The sequence below is a fragment of the Diceros bicornis genome, chromosome 2 (genome assembly GCF_020826845.1).
Source record: "Diceros bicornis minor isolate mBicDic1 chromosome 2, mDicBic1.mat.cur, whole genome shotgun sequence".
In the NCBI taxonomy this organism is placed as follows: Eukaryota; Metazoa; Chordata; class Mammalia; order Perissodactyla; family Rhinocerotidae; genus Diceros; species Diceros bicornis.
This window is the reverse complement of record NC_080741.1, coordinates 60,730,212-60,744,944: the sequence shown is the minus strand read 5'-3', so window position 1 is coordinate 60,744,944 and position 14,733 is coordinate 60,730,212. Positions and strand designations below refer to the sequence as shown.

General features: G+C 41.3%; 1 protein-coding gene across 3 annotated transcripts in view; it reads left to right on the top strand.

Moving 5' to 3' along the window:
• Window positions 1-213: 213 nt before the first annotated feature.
• The window catches only part of FHIT (fragile histidine triad diadenosine triphosphatase), a 1,365,721-nt gene continuing 1,351,201 nt past the window's right edge, over window positions 214-14,733 (top strand). For all 3 annotated transcript variants that reach the window (XM_058562170.1, XM_058562152.1, XM_058562157.1), the window contains exon 1: window positions 214-332. The gene's annotated coding sequence lies outside the window, so the exon portion shown is untranslated. The remainder of the gene's footprint in view (window positions 333-14,733) is intronic.

Below are 14,733 nucleotides of genomic sequence, written 5' to 3'. Positions count from 1 at the left end.
CCTCAGCCGCTCTCCTGAGAGGGACAGTGTTTTCCGCCCCTGAATCAGGGTTACTGTCACTATGGCTTCTGATTGGCCCGGTGTGGGCGCATTCTCTGTGCCTATTGGCCTCCGCGCCTGTCCCCGACAAGCGGCCATCTTGGCTCCGGCCCCCGCCGCGGGGCCATCTGGGAATTGTAGTCCTTCCTCCGCTCAGTCCAGTCGCGGGACTTTTTGCCCTCTCTTCTCGGGTCGCTAAGGTGGCCACCCACTCGGGCACACGCCCAGGCGCCGCTCCTGCCCCGCGCTCCCTCCCTCTGCCTTTCACTTCCCAGCTGCCAAGATCTTGGAAGGTAGGGGCGGGGGAGAAGCCGAAGTCGAACAGTGTTTCTGGGGCGCGGGTCTGGGTTTCAACGCGCGTCTGGTCATGACCCCAGTGGCCAGTGGGGGCGGAGACTGGGACCGTCCCACAGCTCTTTGAGAGGTCGGAGCCTGTCCGGAGGACCCTTGCACCCCCTCGAACCTTTTCAGGGCCCATTCCTGAGCACTGGCCCTAACCCTAACCCTCTCCTCCTCCGCTGCATTTTATAAGTGGGTAAACTGAGGCATGGGGGCCACGCCAGCGGTTCCAGGGACGCCCCAGCTCCCGGCCCTGGTGCTGTAGTTGACACTGGCCGCTTTTGGATGGTTTGTCGGTTTCACAGGCAAGTAGCAGGAATCTCTGCCCCAGCAGATCTGTGTTCAACACCCAGCTCCAGGTTCCCGCAAAGCGGGGAAGGGTTTGAACACGTGCCCAGGACAGGAACCAAGCAGGGCACCAAGGAAGGCAATACTTTGGGAGAGAATTTTACATTTGGTATTTAAAAAACACAAAAAAGCAGCTCATGCATTGTGGCGGGAGAACTCATCAGTACTATGTTGGACTTCCTTACACCTATTTTATGGCTTAATGTTGTTTTTATATGAAAATATGCTGGGACTTTTAAGGTACATCCTATTTGGGGAAAAAAGGAGGCAGGTTAGTGGAACTGAAGCTGGATTTGTAGCTTCCTCTCTAGGATCAAATTCTGCCTCTGCTGTATGACCTTAGACCAGCTGCTCACAGTGGTTATCTCAGGAAAAAAGAGCTTAAAGCTTCCTGCCCAAGTGGCCCAAGAATGCTGCTCAATAGATGAGGTCTTGCTTGTGCAAGTTTGCCACTTGCAAACTTACTGCTTTATTATTCTTCGTCTCTCACAAATGTGTTGGGGACCAGCAGAACATACGCCCAGTAGTTGCTTTAGAAAGGCTCTGATCCGTGCTAGGTCTGGGACTATCGACAGCGGCCCTGACTCGCACATGTTAAGCTAGGTGAACCTGAGCGCTGCCTTTCTGGCTCCATCTTAAGGCCCGCGGCCCGGGCAGCGGAAGCTTCTGGGAGTTGGAGTCCCGTTTCTGGTTTCCCGGCGGGTTGGTACTCCACTTCCCAGCGTGCCATTGGGCGCGGCGAGGTGTCTCTTGGGAGATGAAGTCTGACTTCTAGCCGTTCTGTGGAGCAGCCCCTTGACTGGGAACTACAACTTCCATGTGGCCTTGCGGTCTAGGCTGCCAGCCTCTGCGTCCGCCTGCTGCGAGCTGGGAGTAGAAAGAGATGTTTAGCAAAGACGTGTTGTGTTTTGTTGTTGTCGTTGATTGCATACGCTGTTTCAAGTACTAGATATGGGATTATTGTATGCGCTTTTCCAAGTAGCACATAAGGAAGATGCATGCTTCCGAACACAGCTAACGCTCGACAATTTACAGAGCATGTTCACATTATCTCTTTTAGTAATACTGTATCTCCCATTTGTAGATGAGGAAGAAACCTAAGATGATTTGTCCACGTCACACACCTAGTAATAAAATGTAATATATGTTTAATAAAAGTATATTAAATTTAGTTATTATAGTTTAAATATCCTCTCAAAAGTTATATAAGAGTGATAACCATTTTCATATGCATTTTACCCATTAGAAAACTAAGGCTAGGAAAGTTAAGCAACGTGTCCAAGTTAACTCAGCTAGCGAATAGAATTACTGGGATTGTAACTCAGTCTGCTTGACAGTCTCTGCTTAAAAAAAGACCCTCTTTTAGAGAGTGACAGGGAGCCCAACCTTTTTGAATACAGAATTTGGAATCTTTCCATTATATCATGTTGCTTCTGTTGTTAGACGCTAAATGTTAGAGCTGCAAAAACCTTTGAGATCATTTAAATCTAAGGCAAAGATCTTGGAACTGTTCCTGGCATAAAGATTCCACAAATGTTAGCTGTATATAGCTTTATAATACTTTTATTTTAGAGATGAGGGAACTGGCCCAGGGGGTAAAGCAGTTTGCCCAAGGTCACACAGTTGGTTTGTGACAGAGATGAGAGTAGACCCAAGCCTCTTATTTCCAAGTCTAGGGTTATTTTCATTCTACCAGCAGTCAGCTAGCAGGAGCACCAGATGTGAAGCTGATTAGATAACGATTTCTCCCCTGATTTGTTCTTTGTAGGCCACAGACCAGGACCAGTTGTTGTAAAGTCTCTTTTCTTACTATTGGTAAGGTTGTAATATTTCATTAATTCAACAAATGTTTTTTGAGCATCTTTATGTGCTCATCTCTCTGTACGTGTGGGGCCACATGGATGAAAAGTAGCTAATGGGTTAGGGCTGGAAGGACCTCATCAATTATCTAATCTAACTATTTCATTTTATAAATGAAGGGTGTGAGGTACAAAGTGGTCCACAGTTTTCGCCTCATGCCTTTGTATCAAAAGCATCCTGTTTCTGCAAGGAGGCAAATTTCTGGAGGCCTCACAGGCCTTTATGTGACCTTTCAGACTCATGCTTTCTTTTACTTGATATCGTTGTCCCAGCCTTATTCCTGTAAAGGTTTGGTGGAATGCTTTAGGAAATGTTTCTGTGCCCCTATCTTTATTTGTATGTACATGAAGCTTCAATATACTCCATTTCTGTTTTGGGAATTAGTCTTGTTTTGGCTCCCATTACTCTTTTCTCTTTCGTTCTTTCAGACGCTTGAGAACAGAATCTGACACTGTTTGCATTCACATATGTTAAAATCTAACCCTCTAATATAGGATATCAAAAATGAACACGAGTTGTTTGAATTATATAAAACTTTTGTTTTAGAAGACATATTGGCCCTTTCAATTATGTATTCACAGACAGTAAAGCAGGTAACTCTCACCTCTTGTGTGTGAAAGATGATTTCTACATAATTAGATAATAAAGTAAGAGTTTTGTAAATTACTGGCTAAACATTCCTGAGACTGTCACCATGGGAGACATGCTCTGCATCAGCCACCATCCCCCTGAACACTCTCCCAACTGACAGTCTGATCATTCAGCTTCCAGCACAGTGCCTGACCACTAGTAGACACTGAAAAAATATTTGTGGAATTGTATTCATAAGCACCCCTGAGCTCTGTTCCCACATCTTTTTCTTGAATCTCACTTTTCTCTCAGTGTAGAAATACAGTTTGAAATATACAGTGTAGCAGGTTACTTTCCTTTCAATGTCTACATTGTGGAGAAAAGTCTCGGCTCTTGAGGTCATCCTCCAAGGGGCTCGCTCTTTGGGAATGTTCCTGTCTGTGACTTCTCAGATGAGAAAGTCATCTAAATAGCAGAACATAGCAGAGAAACAGTAGAGAATGGTAGTCTGGAGGCCTATGATTTAAATCCCAGCCCTGCCTCTTAGGCAGGTTACTTAGCCCTTGATTTCTTTCCTCTTCTGTAAAACAGGGATAATAAGCATTTCTACCTTATAAAGTGATGATAAAGGTTAAATAACAGAGTGTATTTAACGCTTTTAAGCGTGTCGTCGAGCACTCAATACTCAATACTCAAACTTTGGCTTTGCATTCATTAGATGAATAGTAGCTCTTATTTTTGTTATCATTAATATAAACTTGATATATGAAAATATATCAGATTCACTCCAGATTTAAACTTGAGGCAAATATCTATTTCATAAAAGGATGTGCCTTTTGTTTTCTTAGAGTAGCAAGCTTGGCCTCACATTTAAAATATGAAGTTAGTCACAACTCTTGATAACCCATCTTGTCAGCACAGTGACACTCTCTTGTGTGGGCAGAGAGATAGTGAAGCTTTTGGCTCTGCACTGCCTGCTGAGAGGCCGCTGATCTATGGTTCCATCTATATATTAAATCTCGGTTTGAAAAGCAGCCTGCTTCTGTCAGTGGGGCCTTCTGTCCACTTCTAGAAAGGACTGGGCCTTTCCCAGGTGCCTCAGGGTTAAAGTGAAGCAGTTGTCATCCAGCTGGTGAGTAATCCCGGGGCAATGGCCATGTGGACATGGCAGTGCTTCTTTCTGAAGCTGACAACTTCAATAGCCATGAGGTTACTGATAAGGAGGTGAGTTAAGAGTGATCCAGGGGACAGGGAAGGAGAAACGGGAATGAGGATCACAGCAAGAGCAAAGAGGGGATGGACGAAGGAAACAGCTGAGGCCCTCAGTATCCTGAACGTGTATTTGTTTAGCACATTTATCCTGCTCCTAGCTCTGTGACAGGCACTGCACTGTTATGCACTGGAGATACAGCAGTGAATGTGGCTGACCTGGAGGTGGTTGTGGTGGTATGTTGTAGGAGAGGAAGAGCTTAGAGGAAGGAAGGAAGACAGGGAGGGAGGGGGTGTTGGGATTTGGTGAGCAGAAAGAAAGTCTCTGTGCCTAGGGTATAAAAATCAGTGGACAGGGGAAGTAGGGGAGATGAGGCTCAGAGGCAGGCATGGGAGATATTATGCAGAGTCCAGTTACCTATATTGTAACGGAACTTTGGACTTTATTTCAAGGGCATTTGAGAAACCACTTAATCTTAAGAGGAGAAATGAAATGATTGGATTTGTTTTTTAAAAAATGTGGATGCAGTATGGATGATGAATTTGTGAGAGGTAATAATTAATGTGGGAAAACCACGTAGCTCTGTGCTTCCTTAACTTTAATGTGCATATGAATCTCCTGCTGATCTTAAAATGAGGATTCTGATTCAGTAGATCTAGAATGGGCGAGAGATTAAGTATTTCTAACGGGCTGATGCTGCTGGTCCATGGACTATACTTTGAGTAGCAGGTACTTAGGAGACTCTTGAGTGGTCAAGATGAGAGATGATGGTGGTTAAGAGAATGGACTCTAGAGAGCAAAAGACTTGGATTCTAATCTTGGCTTTACCACTTACTTGTGTGACTTTGGGGATCATGTCCTAATCTTGCTGAGCCTCAATTTCCCTTTTATCTGTGAAGTGGGGTAATAATTCCTATTGCAAAGTTTTAAGTTTTCAGTGAGGTAACCCATGAAAAGTGCCTAATAGTAGATGGCACTCATTAAATGGTAGCTTTGAGTCAATCTTACTGTTATTAATAAAAATCACAACATTATGCACTCTGCTCCATGTTTCCTTGTTTATCATATTTTGAATACTAGGTAGAATAGATTGCCTTTAATTCTCCTGGTTTTGTTTTTCTCTCACATATGAAGTGCCAAACTTCTCAATTCTTTGTAAAAGTTTGAGTGTTATGGGCAAATAGATATATTTCTCCCATGCAATTGATTTTCTTTAAATTTGATGGAAAAATCTGGGATCCTTGAAGTACCATCTTATATCTAAGATGGGAATTTGAGGCACCTTGCCTCCTACTGTAAATTTATTTAGCTCAATTATAGTGCCTCCTTCTTTACATGATTTTAACCTGTTTGGAATGCTTTCCAACCAGGGATTCTCAGCCCTCCTGCAAGTTAGAATCACTTGGGGCTGGTCCCATCCAGATAAATTAAATCAGTGCAGAAGGGGAGGCAGGTGTTAGCATTTTCTTTTTTGAGTTTCCCGGGTGATTCTGAAGTGCATTGAGGAGTGAGAACCACTGATTCTAACAGCAGAACATCATGATAGGAATCAGGTACAATCTAACAGGTGAAAGACCTGGGTGGGGAAAAAATATCTAGAAAGTAGCACTTTGAAGGCTTTGGGAGTGAAAAGAGATGATAAGCCTCACCACAAAGCTCTCCTGGAATTTGGTGAACTAACTACAGGTTGTGCCCTGGCTTATCCTTGAGGTTAGTTACCAGGGACCCTCCCCTCCTTGTAGCTCTGGCTGTGCTTACCTGAGTCAACATTCTCTTTAATGTTGAGTTTCATAACGCATTTCTCTTCCTGGTATTTAGTTTGTTCCATTCCTTGTTGCTGAAAAAAAAAGTATAAACCTGTTAAAACCATGTTCAAAAGAAACTCAGTTTCATGCTTTCATGAGCCCTGGCAGAGTGATCGAAAAGGCTCAGATAAAATACAACCTATTTTTACTAGTAACATTCTTACATTCTACTTTAGTAGCTTGAAACGAACCACTTCCAGAGAGGCAGCCTGTTATAAAGATTGGTTTCATTTTTAATTTTTTAAATAGTTACCCCCACCCTCCATGTCAGGGCAGAATAATTAAGCTGATTTGATTAAATACCTTCAATTCTCTGGATTATTCATAATATATGGGGACCTTTTCCTTTTAAAAGTTTCTTTTCCCTCAAAAAATGTGTATACTGGGGCTGGCCCCGTGGCTTTGCGGTTAAGTGCGCGCGCTCCGCTACTGGAGGCCCGGGTTCGGATCCTGGGCGCGCAACGATGCACCGCTTCTCCGGCCATGCTGAGGCCGCGTCCCACATACAGCAACTAGCAGGACGTGCAACTACAACGTACAACTATCTACTGGGGCTTTGGGGAGAGAAAAGGGGGGAAAAAAAGGAGGAGGATTGGCAATAGATGTTAGCTCAGGGCTGATCTTCCTCACACACACAAAAAGTGTATACTTAGGTTTATTTGTATCTGAATAGTTGTATCTAAACCTCATATCCAGTGTTCAGGAGTGTTCATGGCCTGAATTTACATTGCCGCACACGATAATTGCATTTTTCAGCATTTCCTGAGCTTCTCTACTCACTAGGAGGTCATTTCACAATGTCGTAGTTTTATTTTTCTACTGTGTTGACTTGAGAGAAAAAGAGAAAGAGTGGGAAAAGGCGTTTTGTTGGCGGGTTTAATACAGTTAAAAAATTGCTATTTTAGGGGTATTTTGTATGTATGCTAAGGTTCTCTTTTAATGATAAATAAGTAGGAATGGAAGAGAAAGTTGAGAAACTGGTTAACTGGTTCCCAAAAGGCACATGTTGACAGTATTCTGGAACTTAAAGACTCTTTCTGAGTCTTTTTATGTGTTTATTAGTATTCTACGTTATGGATTTACCTCTTTTTATTACTAATCAGATTTCCATTAAAATTCAGTATATTTTGCAGTTTCTTGGACTCGCAGCTATTGGAGCTAAAACCCAGCATAGATGATGTGGAAGTATCAGTACTCCTCAGGGGGTTTAATGCATGCAAAATTTAGTTGAGCACATGCTGGAGGAGAGTATGGTCTGCAGTCATTTAATCACTGAAGTTTCTGGTATGTGGTAAGAACAAAATTTTCCTTTTCTGCAAGACTTGAAGTCTTCTTCCCATGTCTTCAGTTTTGAAAAAAATACTCGCTGCAGTCTTAAGACCTCACATTAACTTCAGAACAGTACCTGCTTGGTTGTGCCAGAAGATGTTTAAGTGATGCCTGGAGGCAAGAGTTTGTATAGGTGCTTGGAGCCCTGACAACAGGCAGAAGGAGGGGCTGGAACCTTCTAGAAGAAAGTTGGTTCTCTCAGCCCTTGAGCAGTGGTGATTCCTGTTCAACCTCTCCCAGGAATGAGCCTGGTAAAGGAAGAGGTAGTGATCTGAAGGAGAGCAGAGAAAAGCAAGAGAGAAGTAGAAACAAATGCAGAGGGAATGGAAGAGGTATAACAACAAAAGATGATTGAGTGGAGGGGGAGGGAAATTTTTCTGTTTTTACAAGTATATATATGAATGGTACCCTCTGGGGTTGTGCTGTACACAGCTTGCATGGCTGTACACACAGAGAGGCCCTGATTCATGGGAGGTGCTGCTACCTTCAGAAGAGGGGAAGTGATACTGGGGATACCAAAATAACCGGTAGCCACTGCAGTTTGAAATCCCTGCAGAAATCTGCAGCTGAAGCCCTCTCAGCCCTTCTGAGCATGGCATAAAGCTTCCTCTAGGCTAAGGCTTCCTCTAACCTCTTGAACTTCCAAGAGGCAACAGGCCAAGGTTTCCCTGACCTGGAGAAATTAGCTGTGTTTGGCTTCCTAGCGCAGATGAAACAGCTGAGTCCAACTCCTATGGGTGCTGGAACTGTATGCAAGGGTCCTGGTGAGGCCAGAAGCTTCTGCATTTCTAGCTTCCCAGGTGATGCAGATGCTGCTGGTCCGTGGACCATACTTGCAATAGCAAGCTTCCAGTTTTTTATGGCTTCTACTATGTTGCCGTTCTGTTTTAATGTAATGGATAGTGTTGTTCAGAGTTCACAGATACATATATCACTCTGTTACAGGCTGAGGGTGATCTTGGGCAAGTTGTTTTGATTGGCAGAGGTTTATTTTCCTCTATGAAATGGACATACTAGTACCTACCTCAGTAGGTATGAATTAAATGGGACAATCTATATAAAATATTAGCACAGTACCTCTCATATAGTAATTTCTCAGTAAATGTTAGCTATTATTTTTATTATTGGTATTATATTTTACATTTTTATTATTTTTGAGCTCAGAGATCCAGATCCGTAGACCCAAAGCACGTGGCTTTACAAATTACCAGACGTGTGAGCACAGACAAGTTTCTTGGCTAGTTGGACAAGTTTCTTGGTTTCCTCATGTTTAAAATGGGGATTATAACGGTAACTACCAATGGGTGCTGTGAGGGTTGAATAAGATTTTATGTATAAAGCCCTTGGCATGTATCAGCTACTCTCATGATTATGAATACTAATCACTGGATTTGAGGGGTCTACACAAGCAGGTTCTGTTACTTCGGGTTGGCCAGGTTTTTGTGAGACTCTATTGGTGTGGTAGGAGCAGACCACACTAGTGGCAGGTAAGTGGAGAGTGGGCCCAGGTTCTGGGAGCAGGTAATATCTCACAGTTAAGGTACGCAGACAGATGGAGTGTGGAATGACAGCCTGGCAACAGGTCCAGTAGCAAATCTGACTCAATGCTGAAGCTTGCTCTGACCTGTACCCCATGGGCCCCCCTGGGCTCCTGCCTTGACAACCTCTGACTTGTCTGGTACCCCAGTTTCCATTCCCTTGCCAGTTCTTCTTGGGTATGAGTCATTTCCTGAGTCATTAATTTATTTACTCAGGAAGCATTTTCTGAGACCTGTTATATGTCAGGCACTGTGTTAGGTGTGGTTATACATCCATGAGCAAGGCAGGCACAGTCCCTGCCCTCAGGAATGCAGTGGAGGGGATGGACAATATGCAGGCAAACGTAATTATAAAATGCCAGGTAGTTAATACAAGTGTGCCCATTTTCACTTTAAAAATCAGAGCTAGATATTTTCCATAGTATACTGTGTTATTTGGTGAACTGTCATATTCTGTTTGGTCATCAAATAAATGTAGAGGCCATCAGTTTTGGCCATATAAAGCTTACTGAAAATATTGATGAACAACAACCCAGGATTCAGCACAAAAAAATAAGTGCTGGTTGATGGTTAAGACAGAGCAATATAAATCAAAAAACAAACACATCAACCATACTGTAATATTTAAATGTCTTCTCATAAACACTTAAGATTCTCATTAGTCTAACATCAGAAAAATGATAAATATTAATATTTGTCATCAAAGGAAAGCTTAGAAATCAAAGCAGAGTAAACAAGTGTTGTATTTCTAGGATTACATAATACTGAATGAATTTTAATTCAACACCTCCAAAACTCTATTTTTTAAAATTTCTCTATGAAACAACTTAATTATTTTTATCCAGTGCACAAACTAGGAAAGATGTATGTTTAGTCAGAAGAGATTAAGGGGACTTACTGATTCAGATCATGTCCTCAAAGACTTGGACTGTGTGGTGTTTTGTGTCTACAAAAGAGACCCACATATGCCTGAGCCAGCCTCCTTCCCCATTGATCTCTAGTTCTGCAGGAGAATCATACTGGAAGTTGGCTCTAGGTATATCATGAAGGGGCTGCCTCTCTTCACTGTGGATTCTTTCCTCAAGGTTCTCTACTCTTCCCAGTTCTGAATGTGCCAAGAAGTAGATACAGCAGTCCCCAGGGTCAGGATGGAGGGAGCAGAGGGAGAGACAACAGACTGGTACCATCACTCTGAAGCTGTCAGGCTTTCCCTTTCTGGTTTCATAGTGCCTGAGATGGGTGACTCAATGTGAGAGGATCTCATCATGTCACTGCAAGAACCCAGCCCTGGGAGTCGGGAGACCTGGGTTTTAGTTCCGGCTCTCCCACTGCCTTATGCAAATCTTGTTCTCTCTCTGGGCCTCCGTTTCCACATCTGTAAACTGAGGGGCTTGGATCTGATAATTCTCAAGTCCTGTGCCTCTCCGACATCCTGTGACCTGGGTGGAGAGCTACAGGGATCTGATAAGCCCCCCCCCCCACCCTCTGCTGAAAGGCAGTTGCCTGGAGTGGCTAGCTTTGGGGCCACACAGACCTGTATCTCACTTTACCTAGTTTACTTAAGTTCTCAGTTTTCTCATCCATTAAATGCCATAGTGCAAGGTTGTTGTAAACATAAGAGATGATGTTTGGAAAGCATCCAGTGCTATGTTTGGCACATCACAGGAATTAATGATGGTGCTGTGTTATTATTACTATGTTATTATTTTATTATTGTCATTGTTATATATTATGTTTATCTCTTGACTCAGCACTTTTCTGTTTCTTTATTCCTCAATTTCCTCCTCTGAAAAATGGGAATAATAGGAGAACCTCTCTCACTGGTTAATTGTGAGGATTAAATAAGATAATATATGAAAATACCTAGGACACTTCCTGGTACATAGTAAGCACCGAATACATGTTAATGATGATTTTAGCTATCATTTTTATTATTAGTCACAATACCATGAATAAAGTAGTGCTTTTGTAAAGAACTAGATAGGGCAAGGCACATGGGGGTAATTACCTTCTGTAATGCACATACATGCTAAAGCAGATTTCCAGTGGTCTAAAAGACCCAACATTTTCCCTAAGCATCTCATTTATTATAGGAAACATTAAATAAATGACATCAACTCTATACTTAAAAGTCAAGTATCTGTATTAAACATGGGTTCTTAAACTAGGATGCTGGAGCCTCTTTAGCATCTAATGTACCATATATACCAAGGAAATGAAAACAGTAACTTGAAAAGATATCTGCACCTCTATGTTCTTTGCAGCATTATTTACGATAGCCAAGACATGGAAACAATCTAAGTATTCATCGATGGATGAATTGATAAAGTAATGTGGTGTATATATAATATATAAATATTATTCAGCCATAAAAAATGAGGAAATCCTACCATTTGCAACAACACGGGTGGACATTAAAGGCTTAGTGCTAAGTGAAGTCAGAGAAAAACAAATACTTGATGATCTCACTTACATGTGGAATCTAAAAGAAAATACAAAACCCTAAAAAAACCTCACACCGAACTCATAGAAAAAGATCAGATTTGTGATCACCAGAGATGAGGAGTGGGAGGAGGGGGAATTGGAAGAAGGGGGTCAAAAGGTACAAATTTCCAGTTATAAGATAAATAAGTTCTAGGGATGTAATGTGCAACATTGTGACTGCAGGTAACACTGCTATATGTTATATAAGAAAATTGTTAAGAGAGTAGATCCTAAGAGTTCTCATCACAAGGAGAAATTTTTTTCTTTTCTTTTTACTGTATCTATATGACGTGATGGATGTTAACTAAACCTATTGTGGTAATCAATTCACAATATATGTAAATCAAACATCATGCTGTATGCCTTAAACTTATACAGTGATGTATGTCAATTATTAATAAAACTGGAAAAATGTGATATATCTACAGTGGGAAAATGGGGAGAATAGAAGACAACTAAAATAGTTGAATGCAGACACCTCTGGGGATGACAGAAATAGGAAGAAATGAGGCAAGAGGTTTCTTTTTACTGCAAGCTATGTATTGTCATTTGATTTCAACTATTATATATTTTACTTTATAATAAATAAAAAATATTGTGTTAGAAGTCAAAAAAAAAAAAAAAGAATCTAATGTTCCAGGTCCGTGATCTATCTCCACATATGAGTTGAAACCAAGTTAGAAGAAACATTACTTTTTATCAGATTACTATGGGCCAGGCGCTAAACTGAAACCTTTGTATGGATTCTCTCATTTCATTCTCACAGCAACTCTATGAGGTAGAGACTCTCGTTATCCTATTTACAGATGAGGAAACTGAAACTCAGAGAGGTTAAGTAAGTGCTTAAGGACACCCAGCCGGCAAGTGGTGGGACTAGGATACAGACCCAGGTTGTCTGACTTGGGAGCTTGGGCTCTAATTGCTGGTGTCTTTAGATGGTAGAAAGGTCAAACCTGCTTGATAGGTACTATTTCCTGTATAATGAAGTCTGATGGGTCAGGAGAAGGATGTAAATGGACTTGTTTTTTTATCGATAACATAGTAAATTAACGTTCATTTTTATTGTAAGGGGATGAATTTCAATATTTATTATTAGTACTGTTGAGTTCATTCTGACTCCTAGTGAGTCTGTGTACATCAGAACTCCGCCTGATCTTTTTGCACCATCCTCTCATCTTCCAGTGCTATATCAGTGCTTTTCATAAGGCTTTCATGGCCAACTATTTTGCAAGTGGGTGGTCAGGTCCTTTTTCCTAATCTGGAAGCTCCGCTGAAACCTGTCCTCCATGGGTGACCCTGCTGGCGTTTGAAATAATGATGGCATAGCTTTCAGCATCACAGCAACATGCAGACACCACAGTATGACAACCGCCATAGTATGACAGCTGACAGACAGGTGGTGTGGTTCCCTGACTGGGGTAAATGAACCCTGGGCCGTGGCAGAGAGAGCGCCGAATATTAACCACTGGACCATCAGGGCTGGCTGAATTTCAACATAGAATAGACTTATTTAAGGAAACATCAATATTTTTCTCAAATTGGCAGCATCAAAACTGTATTTTATGGAATTAAAGAAAACATACTACATTTATTTAATGCAATTCACTTGCAAACATAAAATTTCTTTATCTTTTTCTGTAGCTTAGCTTGCAGCTGTTGGCATCAGTTTATTTTTAAAACACAAAAATAAATTGTTTCTTGTTAACTCCATTGGATCTGCAGGCAGATATTAGACAGAGTTGGTGTTGATGAGGCCAACATCTTGGTCGAAGGGCCCAGATCATTCTATGAGAAGGTGCTATTTTAAAAAACTTTTCGTACGAACTGCATAAGAAAATATATTCATTTTAGAAGATTTTTAAAAAGACAGAAATGTTCAAAAAATAAAATAACATTGCCATTCCACACCCTCGTGATAGCACTATCAATATTTCAGTGTATACCCTTTCTATCTTTTTTTAATCACATGTGTATATTTGTTAGTTTTCTAAATTGGAATCACACTTTACATAGCATTTTGTTACCTGTTTTTCATTCCTCAGTGTATTGTGTGCATCTTCCCATGTCATTATTGACAGCAGCATACTCCAGTATTAGAACATGCAATTATTTTTTAACCTATCTTGATTGTTTAACATTAGGTTTTCCCCACCTCTTTTTCTGATATATATTAATGAAGAATATTTGCATATATGCATAACCACATACATGAATCCTTTCTCAGGATACATCTCAGAAGTGGATATGCTGGGCGATACTGTAAGCTGTGGGAGGAGCTAGCTGGTAGTTCTTCACTGCAGGCACCTGTGTACCTAGAATGTCCACTAATAGCTTCTCCTGGGCTCTGTTTCCCAGGGGCTTCAGAGAAGAGACTATGGAGCTGGAAGCTGGTGGGCAATTAAAAACATCAGTCTTCAGGCTCTACTGGTGGCTCGAAATAAACATGTTGGATTTCCTGTACCAGCCTTAACACGTCCTGTGTTATTTAGCATGTTACTGTGTAAGCTCAGAATGCTTTCAGCTGCAAGTAACAGAAAACTTGATTTATGGTGGCTTAAAAAAATAGAAGATTATTTCTCCCACCTAATAAAAAATCTGGAGATGTGTGTGTGGCTGTGGCTTTAGTTCAGCAGCTCAGAGATGTCAAGGAGAGTATACTTGGGGTGTTCTTGACCTTTCCCTAACGGTCACAGGGTGGCTGCGGCTGAAGCAGGCATCATGCTGTGTTCAGGGAGTCAGGCAGGGGTGATAGAACAGAAAGGAATGAGACACATTTCTCATCCTGGGAGTTGGTAGCCTGACTCAAAAAAAAAAAAAATGTTCTTTTTTTCTCTTATTGCAGAAGTAATATATGTTCATTATAGAAAATGTATTTCACCCATAATCTCGCCACCCAGAGGTAATCACTGCTCTCATTTTGGTGTTTATCCTTCTAGTTTAGTCATAAATGCACAAAAAAGTGGGATTAACCATTTATGCACTGCCTCATAACTGGCCTTTTAAATCAGCATCTGTCTCAGTGCCCAGTACTTGGTAGATGTTTTAAAAATTTTACTGAAAAATTAATGAATGATTTAAAAAATACACTCTGAATATTTTCTATATCTGAGTATTCTTTATAGTATATGTCTTATAGTATAATTTTTAACAGCTGTATGTCACTCAATTGAGTGTCTCATAATTTCTTTGACTGGTTCTCTATTATTTTAAT